Raw genomic sequence first — 12,585 nt, 5'->3', positions numbered from 1 at the left:
GTTCAAAGAGCTTTTTCTCATCCCCATCCTGGATCGCCCCTACAGCTGCCTGTTTGGTACATTCCTCTACAGCAGTGAGCAGGAGAGAATGGAAAAGGTACGCTCCACATTTCTCCACTAATGGGCGGAGGCTTTCCAGCCTGTCTGATTTTTCTGAATGGAAAGGAATTTGTCTAAGTGTCTTATGACTTCTCTCTCTCTGTCTCTCTCTCTCTTTTGTTTTTAGGAAGTACAGGGTAAAACAGTCACTGTGGTCCTACGTTAACAGTCAGCCGGAGGACTTCACTAACCCGTTCTTTGTGGACTGTAAAAACCAGGTGCTGTATCCACTGGCCAGTCTCACACATCTGGAGCTCTGGGTGGGTTATTATGTGCGTTGGAACCCACGCATGAGACCACAGGTGCTTATACTGCAAACCACACTCTATGAAATTCTGGGGAAATGCTCAAAAATAGTGTTTCCAATATATACCAAAATACCCAGTTACTTGTATAACTGAACAGTGTCACTTCAGACACATGATGAATGTCACTTTTTATTTCTAGAAGTTTCTGGGTTTTAACACCAAGTTTGCTTTAAAAAAACAAAACCATTTCTATCAGCACAAAGCTAAAAAAAACACAAAAGCTGGAGTAATGGGTCGGTAAGCATAAAAAGTGCCGTACACAGTGGAACTGGACACACGAGGATCTCTGACACTGTTGACTCTTCAGTGGTTCCATTTTCAGTTCTAGTTTGTAGGTACAGGTTTCAGTCTTCAACAACATTGTAGTTTTCTTTTTAAAATGCACTCCTTGGTTGTGCTCACTGCATTACAAACTCAAATCCAACATTGTGAGATTATTTTTTTTTAAGTGTGTTGAAATGGAGTTTTCTTGTGATTCCTCTATATTCCTGTATATTTCATGATTGGCTGGTTAGAAAACTACATGAACGTACAGGTGTTCCTAATAAAGTGGACGGTGAGTGAACATGACGTGGCTGAAACGATTTCCAAAACACTTCAGTAGCAGCTAGCGATAAAGTTTAAGGTTACACCGGCTTGATGATTGATCTTTTAATAATGATACATAAATAAATAGAAAGCGAATGGAATGATTTAGAAAATCTGTGTCCCAAAACGAAACTGATGTTTGTGTGCTTTGTTGATTATGTAGATGCCGCTCCATCAGAATCTGAGAGAGTTATTGTTTTTGCGTGAAGAACGTGGAGGAGCTCCAGAGAGAGGCCACGTCATCCTGCTCCATCTCCTCATCCTCAGAGCATACTTCTCCCTCCTCACATAGTGGTACACCACTTCACACTGCCGTCTAAATACACACGCGCACACACACACACACATACATTTAAGAGCACACACTGTCTTTACTCAATGAATACACTCAGGCACAAGTAGGGAGTGGATGAGTATGAAGCGGGCACACACACACACACACACACACACACACACACACACACACACATTCCTGTTTGCAATTTTTTTAACTATAGAGAAGTAACCTAGTGTCACATTTTATAAATCCTTAATACTTAAAAATGGATCTTGGATCAATGAGGTTTTCTACTGTTCTCAAGGATTGGCATGCTGTGCATCCTGAGATGCTTTTCTGCTCACCATGTATGTAAAGAGAGCTTATTTGATGTTACCATGGCCGTCCTATTAACTTGACCCAGTCTGGCCATTCTCCTTTCGTCAACAAGGTGTTTCCACCCCGAGAACTGCCACTTACCGGATGTTTTTCACACAAGTGTGTGTGTGTGTGTGTGGAAATCCTAGGAGAGCCGCAGTTTCTGGAATACTCAAACCAGACCATTTAGAATCTACAACCATTCCACGGATAAAATCACTGGATTACATTCTGGTGTTTGATGTGAATATTGACTGAAGCTCTTCATCTGATCCTGCTTGATATTGTACACTGTGGTGTTGCCATATGATTGGCTGATTGGATAATTGTATGAATGAGCACATGTACAAGTGATCAGTGAGCACATCTATCTACCATAGAGGTATTTTGGGGCAATACTTGACAATGTACCTGACTGTTAGATTTGTGGCCAAGTTGAAGAAGCTTTTGACATCCCAATGGAAAATAATAAATAAAACAATCCAGGACAAATTCACTTTCAGTATTTTATTTTTACATTGTTTTTTTCCCCCTTAATGTTAATCTCTTTCTACAGAACCGGTCCAAACTTCATATGTCAATGTAGTAAGCAAGATAAACTGTCTACAGATAAAGAATCTAAGCATGCATCTGTTTTCACCCTTATAGAAAAAGTTTAGCAGTTCCTATCCAAAAGACACCAAGAGCCCAGATGTCCTTAGAAACTAAATGTAACCTCCAACTCGTGGCCTTTTCAGAAACTCGATTCCCAGACGTCGCCACACTGATCACAGTGCATCCTTCAAATCCACCGTGCAGCGGAAATGGACCAGTCGATTTAAACGGATTGTTGAAAATGTACGTTGTTCAAGGCATTTGTGGATTTGAAATTTCGCTACAAACCGAGTCTGAACAGTCGCCAGAATCTGAGGCAAAAACACACGAAGGAACGAGATCACGTCGTCATTGCCTCATCTCTGGTGTTCTACATTTTTGACGAAAGTGACACCAGAGATGCTGCGTTAAAGTGGTCAAGAAAATTACACCAGAGTAAAAAAATCTCATTGGGTTAGGTTATAAACATCGACTGAAACTCTCGATAGGACGTGACACTGTTGGAGAGTTGCATACGAGCGGACATTCAACAATATTTAGTAGAAGCCTTGTGGATGTTTTTGTCTGTGTTCGTCTGTAATATACTGGACTGTCCTACCAAGAGTTCGACCACATACACATTCAACTGAAGCTCATACAGTCGGCATACTGAACTCTCCTTTTTGCCATAGTGCGGCCGCTTAACAGGATAAGGCCTCAGAAGTCAAGCACCAGCAGCTTGTGGCTAAAAAACTGCAGCAGAATTGAGCTCGGTTAGGAGGTGACGGGTGACGGAAAAAAGCCGGGGAACCTCGGAAAGGAAAACAGGGCTGTGTTCCAAATCTTTTATCGCCTCCTCTTCAAACTCCAAAAACCTCTGGGCCCTACAGCTAAATCCAGAGCTGAGGAAAACAACCGTTCAACTATGAAGGCCTTCTCAAACACAATGTTTGAGCGAAGGGAGGAAATGATCAAACACAGATCAATTGGAACACAGCCCATACAGCAGGACCGTAAAAAGGTGCCATAGAGCGTAAATGATTCAAACAGACACAAATCTAAGCCCAGTACAACCAGTTGAACATGAATAACACAAAAAGCACATTTCACAAGCATGATATCTTTCAAAAATGTCCAAAAGTACAAATTCCCTAATAAAGGAAAAAGACATGTTTGTGCTAACATGTAAGACTTGAGTTTCCACATCTTCCAAACAAGTACACTTCAGCGTCTTCGTTACTGTAAGCTCAGCTCTGAAAATCTGCTACCACTGTTGTACCAGTAAACACACACACAGACAGAGCAAGTTAGCAAAGATTGGTCAACAAGGTTTCTTCAACGCAACCACCTTTTTATACACGTACGCTCACTTCATATTGTCAGTCCCTTTTTAAAAGTGAATTAAACCATGAGCAGCTATCTTCTCAAAAGTCCGGTCAATTTCAGAGCACAAAAAAACTGCCTATATACACAACAATTCAGTCCCACGTCTCTGAAAGAAATGCAGAGCACAAATGTACAAATCACTGCAATTTCTATTTTTCTTACATGTGAAAAGGATGCTTGTAAAAAGATGATAAATCTTCACTGGGAATTACTTTAAGGTCATCAACAATTAATTTATAAATCAGGGGAGCCTGGCTCTGGTCCTGAATTCCTGTGATCATGCACAGTGTGATGATTTCTCATCTAACACTCCTACCTAATGACCCGAGGACTTAAATCGGGTGTGATTCAGGAAAATTCCCAAACTGTACTGGACTGTAATCTTACAGGACCACAGTAAGGCTTCCCTGCTCTAAAGCGTTTCCTACAGAAATATTTATTTGAACATGATGTGGATAATCTAATCACAGACTCTGGATTAATGGTGCACACACATTTTCCCTTTGTCATAACGTAACCAGGCGAACTCTTGTAGCCAAGCTGATTTAAACTGTCTTGTCGGGATGAGAGCCGCAGAGACGGGAGAAGACTCAACTCGCTGCGCTTGGCTGTCATCATCTGTAAAAGATTGCACACCGATTGAAACGGGCTGGGATGACTCAAATGTCATTTGAGAACTTTCACTGGTCGAGTTGGTCTCAACATCGTCGGTATCTGATGTAGAGGAGGCAGGGTTTGGACAGGCAGGGGATGAGGAAAAAGTCTGATATATTTCTTGTCAGCTGACTAACGTTAGTTAACTACGCAGTTAGCTAGCCTACATATAACGGATAAATTCACATTCTAACAAACTAAACCACATCAAACTAAATTAAACACCTTTAATAAAAAGACTCAGGCAGGGTTAGGTTAGGGGATGACTCAACCCAACACTCATTGGTGTGGGAGGTGGCACAGGCACAAAACCTTGTCCTTCATTCTGTATATATTTCTCTATATGTATTTAACATTCTATGAGAAAATATCAGTTGTATAAAAAAATGGAAAATAAATTATATCATTTTTTAAAATCTATATATTGTGTTAAAAATGAATTCTGCCACTTTAAAAAAAATTTAATTTTCATGAATCTCATGAAAATGAATCACATGTAAATGAATCACATGTAAATAAACCATATGAAAATGAATAAATAAATTAAAGACTTTAAAAAATATATCTGTCTAAATATAAGACGTTTTAGGTGAGGTTAACTATTGGGGGTTGGAGGATCAGTTTAGAGAACATATTATTTGTTTCTGATGGTAAGTTCAGGGTTAGGGTTGGCCCCTAAGTTTCAACATTGGAAAAGGGAGTTTTTATTGGTTAAAAATTAGGTGATTAGAGTTTATTGTTTGGGTAAGCCCCTAGATTTCAAGATAAAAAATGGTTTTAATGGTTGGAATAGAAGTTCTAATTGGGTTTAAGGGTACTGGATCTATGTTCCCCTATTGTCCAACTTGTACAGATGAAATTGAATCTGGCCCAAATTTAGGGCCGAACCAGGAAAAAGTTCCATTAATTTTGTCCATGTTCCCTCTCAGATCCTTCTTCCTATTGATTACTCCCCTCCCCCCTGAAAAGAAATGCCTTTATCTCTATTAATATATACCCCCACACACTTTTTATATATAATATATTATATTAATATTTTTGTGTCACGATATGGAGGTTGAGATGGATGCAAGTGCAGATTTTTCAAGTTTAATAAAGAACTAAACAAAATACAAAAGACACTGACATTGGGGCAAAATACTGTGGCAAAGACTAAACATAAACCAAAGAGAAAAACACAGCACCAGGTACAAAGGTAAAGAAAGACAAACGTGAGAAAGAGTGCAGTGAAAACTGTGGCTAAATACACAAGTGCTTAGTAGGAATGTGATCCAGGTGCAGGTGGTCATGTGACTGTGATGCAGTGGCTGCTGGGAACTGTAATTCAGATTTCCTTCTCTGATTACATGACATAATGGTGTATGGTGTAATATGTGGTAATGTACGGGTATTACTCTGTGTATGTGTGTGTGTTTATACAGAGGCTGAATGTGTTGGCCACTCTGGTTCAGGGTAACTTACCCAAAATACATCAGAGCATCATCACAGCTCTCATTACTGTGGATGTCCACGCCAGAGACATCGTCACTGAGCTCGTCAATGAAAGGGTACAGATGGCTACACACCTTCTCTTCAGAGCAAAGGGAATCATGGGTGTGGTCAGATCTGATTGGTCAGAAGCTGTTAATAAATCTTTTAAAAATAACTGCAGCTCTGACAGCAGTGCATATGCAAATCAGTTCCCAGGTTTATACAGTATGAACACACTCATTATAAACTATCCACGCTATATCGTCAGCGAGAATGCCCAATTCGTATACAATGAGATGGTATATACATCACGTCTTTGTGTATGTGTTCACGTAGGTGGACTCGAGCAGTAACTTTGAGTGGCAGAAGCAGCTGTGCTAATACTGGGACGTGGATCTGGATAAGTGTGTGGCCAGAATGGCTCTGTATCAGTACATCTACGGATATGAGTACCCGGGAGCCTGCCTGCGTCTGGTCATCATCCCGCTCACAGTAAAGACGTGTTAACAATACGTTAAGAATTCATAATGCATAATGTAGTGTAGTGCATGTTATTATAATAATATTTATTTAAATACTATGCGTAATGCATTAAGGAGGCTTTATAACATGCTTCGAATGCGTTTATCGCTCATTATAGGCGTGTGAAAGAGTGAAGTCTTAAAGATACGTTCGTGTGTGACCTTTCCATCAGGAACATGTTTAATGTGAAAAAAATCTTCTTGGAAATTACATGCTTGTGCTTGTTTGTGATGGTTTTTAGAGCAGCACAGGAGCTGGTAGAGAAGAACAGTTTACAGATGATGATGAGGAGGAGGAAGAGGTCACCCTAGATCAGCCGACTACCTTTATGTTTTCCAAACAGCCACAACATAGTGTTGTGATTCAGGAGAACCAGACCGCAGCGCACGAGCTACAGGAGGAGAACCCCTCACAGACATGGAGGAGGATGTGGTCGAACAGCCAGGATAATTTTACACCATAGAACAGTTAACCTGGTTCTTGGAGCAGATTTTAGGACAAGATGATGTCGTACTAACAAACTACTTTCCGGATAGAAAAAAATTCATAAAATCTGTGGAGCACACAACAACAGGTGAGAATCTGGGCGTGCTGTCACCAACGAGACGCTTCAGATTGGGGATATGGGCATCAGAGGCAGGGTTTAAGGAGGTGAATGAAGCAGGATCAGGTAACCCACCTACTTCAAACTTTTCAGAACAACCTGAAGAACTGTACACCACAGAACAGTTAAACTGTTTTCTAGACTTAACAAAAGGAAATCGTAACGTCTTGCTAACTAACTATTCAATTCAATTCAATTCAATTTTATTTGTATAGCGCTTTTTACAATAGACATTGTCTCAAAGCAGCTTTACAGAAATATCAACACGGTATACAGATATTAAAGGTGTGAATTTATCCCAACTGAGCAAGCCACTGAGTGGCGACGGTGGCAAGGAAAAACTCCCTAAGATGTTTTAAGAGGAAGAAACCTTGAGAGGAACCCGACTCAGAAGGGAACCCATCCTCATCTGGGTAACAACACATATTGTGAAAAAGTTCATTATGGATTTATATGAAGTCTGTATGGCGTTAAGAGCAGCCGTAGTCCCAGCAGTCTGGAATTAAAGAAGATTTGAGCTCCATCCAGAGGCAGAAAGGATCTGGATCTCTAGTATCTCCATAAATTCGTGTGGGGCTCGGCGAAAGGAGAGAGGGAGAAAGTAGAACAGAATCTAGTCAGGGTAGGCTTGAGTAAACAAATACGTTTTAAGCTTAGACTTAAACACTGAGACTGTGTCTGAGTCCCGAACACTAATAGGAAGACTGTTCCATAACTGTGGGGCCCTATAAGAGAAAGCTCTTCCCCCTGCTGTAGCCTTCACTATTCGAGGTACCGTCAGATAGCCTGCATCTTTTGATCTAAGTAGGCGTGGCGGATCATATAAAACCAAAAGGTCGCTTAGATATTGTGGCGCGAGACCATTTAGTGCTTTATAGGTTAATAAGAGTATTTTATAATTAATGCGAGATTTTACTGGGAGCCAATGCAGTATTGATAATATCAGTGTGATATGGTCGTATCTTCTAGTTCTAGTTAGGACTCTAGCAGCTGCATTCTGGACTAATTGGAGTTTATTTATATTCCTACTGGAACATCCAGACAGTATGGCATTACAATAATCTAATCTAGAGGTGACGAATGCATGAACTAGTATTTCCGCATCATGTAGTGACAATATGTTTCTTATTTTAGAAATATTTCTGAGATGAAAGAAGGCTATCCTAGTAATATTATCTACATGAGCATCAAATGATAGGCTGGAGTCAATAATCACTCCAAGGTCTTTAACTGCTGCACATGATGAAACAGAAAGACCATCCAGAGTAACCATGTAATCAGAAAGAATACTTCTAGCTACACGTGGGCCTAATAAAAGTATTTCTGTTTTATCAGAATTAAGCAGAAGGAAGTTAATTAACATCCAATGTCTAATGTCCTTTACACAATCCTCAACTTTACTAAGCTTATGTCTGTCCTCTGGCTTCGCTGAAACATACAACTGTGTATCATCAGCATAACAGTGGAAGCTAATTCCATGTTTACGAATAATTTGACCTAGGGGTAGCATATATAAAGTAAAGAGCAGTGGGCCTAAAACAGAACCCTGTGGAACTCCAAAAGTAACCTCAGTACGCATGGAGAATTCACCATTTACATCTACGAACTGATAACGATCGGTGAGATAAGACCTGAGCCAGGAGAGGACTGTTCCCTTAATACCAACAACATTTTCTAATCTATCAAGGAGAATAGTGTGATCTATAGTATCAAAAGCTGCACTAAGGTCGAGTAACACAACCAGCGAGACACAACCCTGATCGTAAGTCAGTAGAAGTAGGTCATTTACTACTTTAACTAACGCTGTCTCTGTGCTATGATGAGGTCTAAATCCTGACTGATATATTTCATGAATGTTATTCCTATCTAAGTATGAGCATAACTGCTTTGCTACAACCTTTTCTAAAATCTTAGAGATGAAGGGGAGATTTGATATTGGTCTATAGTTGGACAATTGAGACGGGTCAAGATCAGGTTTTTTAATCAAGGGTTTAATAACTGCTAATTTAAGTGATTTAGGTACATAGCCACTGCTTAGGGAAGAATTGATTATATTTAGAAGTGGCTCAATTACTACTGGACCAATCTGTTTAAACAAACATGTAGGTACGGGATCTAGTATGCAAGTTGATGAATTGGCTGAAGAGATTAATGTAGCGAGTTCGGTCTCTCTAAGCGGAGCAAAACACTCTAAACATTGATCTGATATTGCTACATTGTCATGTAATGGGTTTATTACAGTACTGTCCAGTTTTAATTTAATGGCCTGTATTTCACGTCTAATATTTTCAACCTTATCATTGAAAAATTTCCTGAAATCTTCACTGCTATGTAATGATTGAGTGTTTCTCTCTGTAGTGGTTTTATTCCTAGTTAATTTTGCTACTGTGTTGAAAAGGAATCTAGAATTGTTTTTGTTGTCTCCTATTAAGGTGGAGAAATAGATTTTTCTAGCATCGCCAAGAGATTTCCTATATTTCAGTAGGCTCTCCTTCCATGCTGTTTGAAATATCACCAGTTTGGTTTGACGCCATTTACGTTCTAATTGTCGAGTTGTCTGTTTTAAGGTTCGCGTTTGATCGTTATACCAGGGTGCTAATTTTTTTTCTCTAATTATTTTCCTTTTGAGTGGAGCCACTCTATCTAGCGTGTAGCGGAGTGTTGACTCCAAGCTTTCAGTCGCCTGATCGAGTTCTGTGTGATCTGACGGTGATCCAAATCTAATTGATGTTTCTGCGAGGTTATTTATGAAGCTCTGTGCAGTAGCTGATGTGTAGGTACGTTTTACGCGGTAGCGAGACGAGGTGGAAATATTATGATCAATACGTATTATGAACGAGATAAGATAATGGTCTGAGACAACTTCAGACTGCGGAAAAATGATAATATTTTCTATACTTAGTCCGTATGTTAGTATGAGGTCAAGAGTGTGACCACCATTATGAGTAGGCCCGATTACGTTCTGATTAATCCCTACTGAATCTAAGATGGACACAACCGCTATTCTTAGAGGGTCTTCCAGGTTATCAAAATGAATATTAAAGTCTCCGACGATTAATGCTTTGTCTACAGACACAACCAGGTTTGAGACAAAGTCTGCAAATTCACTAAGAAATTCAGTATATGGCCCTGGGGGTCTGTAAATAATAATTAGAGGAATTGACTTATTTTTTGTGGCTACATAACTTATACTGGTATAAAGAATTTCAAAAGAATTAAATTTATGCTTAGGTTTTTGTGTGACGACTAGATTTTGACTATGGATGAGTCCAACACCTCCTCCTCTACCAGTTGAACGAGGCTGATGTACATAACTGTATCCAGGAGGACTGGCTTCATTTAATGCTGTGTACTCGTTTGGTTAATCCAAGTTTCCGTTAAACACATTAAATTACATTCCTGATCAGTAATGATGTCGTTAACAATAAGAGCCTTAGACGCAAGAGATCTAATGTTTAATAGTCCTAGCCTCAGATCAAAAGTGCTGGCTGTGCATTGAATATGATTTAATTTTATGTTAATTAGGTTACGAAGATCGACTTTCCGAGATTTTCTATATATTTGAATAGCTCGGGGAACAGACACAGTCTCTATAGTATGTATTACCTTTGCCGGATTTTTAGTTGAACATTGATTATACTGAATGTTATTATTGTAAGATGTACTTACGGTAGGCAGTCACTTGGAGTGTAGCGCCTTGGAAATGTTGTCTGAAAGCAGTTCCGCTCCAAGGCTGCTGGGGTGCAGGCCATCAGGACGAAACAACCTAGGACGCTCCCAGAACAGATTCCAGTTATTGACAAACACCAGATTCTGCTCATTACACCAAGAGACTAACCAATCATTTAATGCTAGAAGTCTACTGAACTTTTCTGCTCCACGTCTGTATGTGGGAAGAGGTCCAGAGACGATGATCTTCGCGGTAGGTGATCTGCCTCGTACCGTCTCGATCAGGCTGGAGAAGTCCCTCTTCAGAATCTCCGTCTGCCGCAGCCTGGTGTCGTTCGTCCCCGCGTGCAACACAACCGCTCCAATGCGCTCATCCTTCTTCAGGATCCCGGATACCTGCGCAGCGACATCAAGGACACAAGCACCAGAAAAACAGTGTGTGCGCACCTTACCTTTAGATGAGGCTACACGGACGTTCCGCACAATGGAGTCCCCGACGATCACAGTGTTGGGTCTGGTCTGGCGGAGAGGGGCGAAGCGGTTCCTGGTTGGAATCTCGAACACCGGAGGTGGAGAAGGTCCAGCCCGCGCCTTTCGCCGCTGGTTCACCCAAGGCCCGAGGTGTGTTGGCGCTGGCGTGACGGAGACCACGGCTGGGAAAGTCCTAGGTGCACGGTCCCTGCACAGAGAAACTCACGGCGTAGAGGGGCTGGGAGTGGAAATACCACGCTGTGTGCTTACCTTGGATATGTGAGCAGAGGCACAAGATGTTTCCAGCGCAGTTTGTCGCTCCAGCAGCTGGGCCTGCTTGTCAAGTAGGCCGCGGATCTGCTTCTCCACATCCTCCAGTTCCAGCCGCACCATGTGAAGCTCAAGCGAGTCTTCATCTGCACTCAAAACCGGAGAGACAGCAGACATATTTGTTTGTTTGTTTGTTTTTTAAAAACAGAACAGCGGTAAGTGAGAAATGTGAAACGTAAACAAGGCTAGCGGTAGGTGATGCTAGCGGGCTACAGGCTACAAGCTAGTCGCGGATGTTTTGTAAAAAACAAAACAGAATACAGATCAAATTTGCGACAGCGCAACGTTACGATTGTTTTATTTAACGTGGTGTCAGTAAGGTAAGGTATAACGTAAGGTAAATAATTTTAAAGTATAGAGTTTAGAAGAAATTAATGTAAATTAATGTAATAGCACTACTTCTCGGGCAGGGAAAAAAAATAATTCAATCTGCACAACAAGCAATAAAAACTGAAAACCTGGGCGTGCTGTCACCACGGAGACGGTTCAGACTGAGAAAATGGACATCAGCTGCAAGAAAAGCTATAATATGAATAGCACTGTGGACATTTGCACACTATATGACTACAATGGACTTGTAGTAGAACTGAAAGGGTTGGGGTGTTCTGGGTTGAGGGTGGGGGTTTTCTGGGTTGAGGGTGGGGGTTTTCTGGGTTGAGGGTGGGGTGGGGGGTCTGAGGGGGTTCTTCTCTCTTCTTCTTTTTAAAAAAATGAAAATAAATGTAGATATGTAAATATACCAAAATTGAATACATTAAAGGTGTCTTAAAGTAAAAAAAAGTCTCTCTCTCTCTCTCTCTCTCTCTCTCTCTCTCTATCACTCTCTCTCTTTCTCTCGCTCTGTTTCTCTCTCTCGCTCTCTCTCTCTCGCTCTGTTTCTCTCTCTCTCTCTCTCTCTCTCTCTCTCTCTCAGGATTGTGGGTAGTGGGAGGAGTCGAGAGTTTTGCGGCACACTTTTGAGAGTTTGTTACTTTTAATCAATTTCTTAGTTCTTTTTTAAGATTCATGTAAAAAAAAAAAAAAAAGATTAATCTTAGACATAAAACTTCTTTGAGCGCCGACTTCGGTCGGAAAACTTTGACAAATGGGGTGAAGGGGAGATTTCTCACGCTTGACTCTGAGACATGGATTTAAATGTACACCTGATGACTCCGTATCTGTGGAAGATGTGCTGGTTGCAGTCAGTGAACAGGTCGGTGGTCAAATATCCAGTCAGCTTGTAGGATGAATAAAGCTGTTGTTGTTTTTCTCGCCGAGGTTCAGATGGTAGATGACCT

The 12,585-nt window shown here is 40.8% G+C and overlaps 1 protein-coding gene across 15 annotated transcripts in view; it reads left to right on the top strand.

The window, feature by feature from the left end:
- LOC128631146 (piwi-like protein 1) overlaps positions 1 to 12,585 on the top strand; it is a 74,793-nt gene that overhangs the window by 17,726 nt on the left and 44,482 nt on the right. For 5 of the 15 annotated variants that reach the window (XR_008395336.1, XR_008395334.1, XR_008395335.1 and 2 more), the window contains 3 exons: positions 46 to 97; positions 227 to 401; positions 1,159 to 2,582. The exons of 2 other annotated variants lie outside the window; for them this stretch is intronic. The gene's annotated coding sequence lies outside the window, so the exon portion shown is untranslated. Of the gene's footprint in view, positions 1 to 45; positions 98 to 226; positions 402 to 1,158; positions 2,589 to 5,663; positions 5,694 to 12,585 lie in introns of those variants that run through there. 8 more of the 15 variants (XR_008395340.1, XR_008395341.1, XR_008395338.1 and 5 more) reach the window with 7 other exon arrangements.

The sequence above is a fragment of the Ictalurus punctatus genome, unplaced genomic scaffold, assembly GCF_001660625.3.
Source record: "Ictalurus punctatus breed USDA103 unplaced genomic scaffold, Coco_2.0 tig00005203, whole genome shotgun sequence".
Classification (NCBI taxonomy): Eukaryota; Metazoa; Chordata; class Actinopteri; order Siluriformes; family Ictaluridae; genus Ictalurus; species Ictalurus punctatus.
The sequence above is the reverse complement of the archived record's forward strand: the minus strand, read 5'-3'. Positions and strand labels throughout refer to the sequence as shown.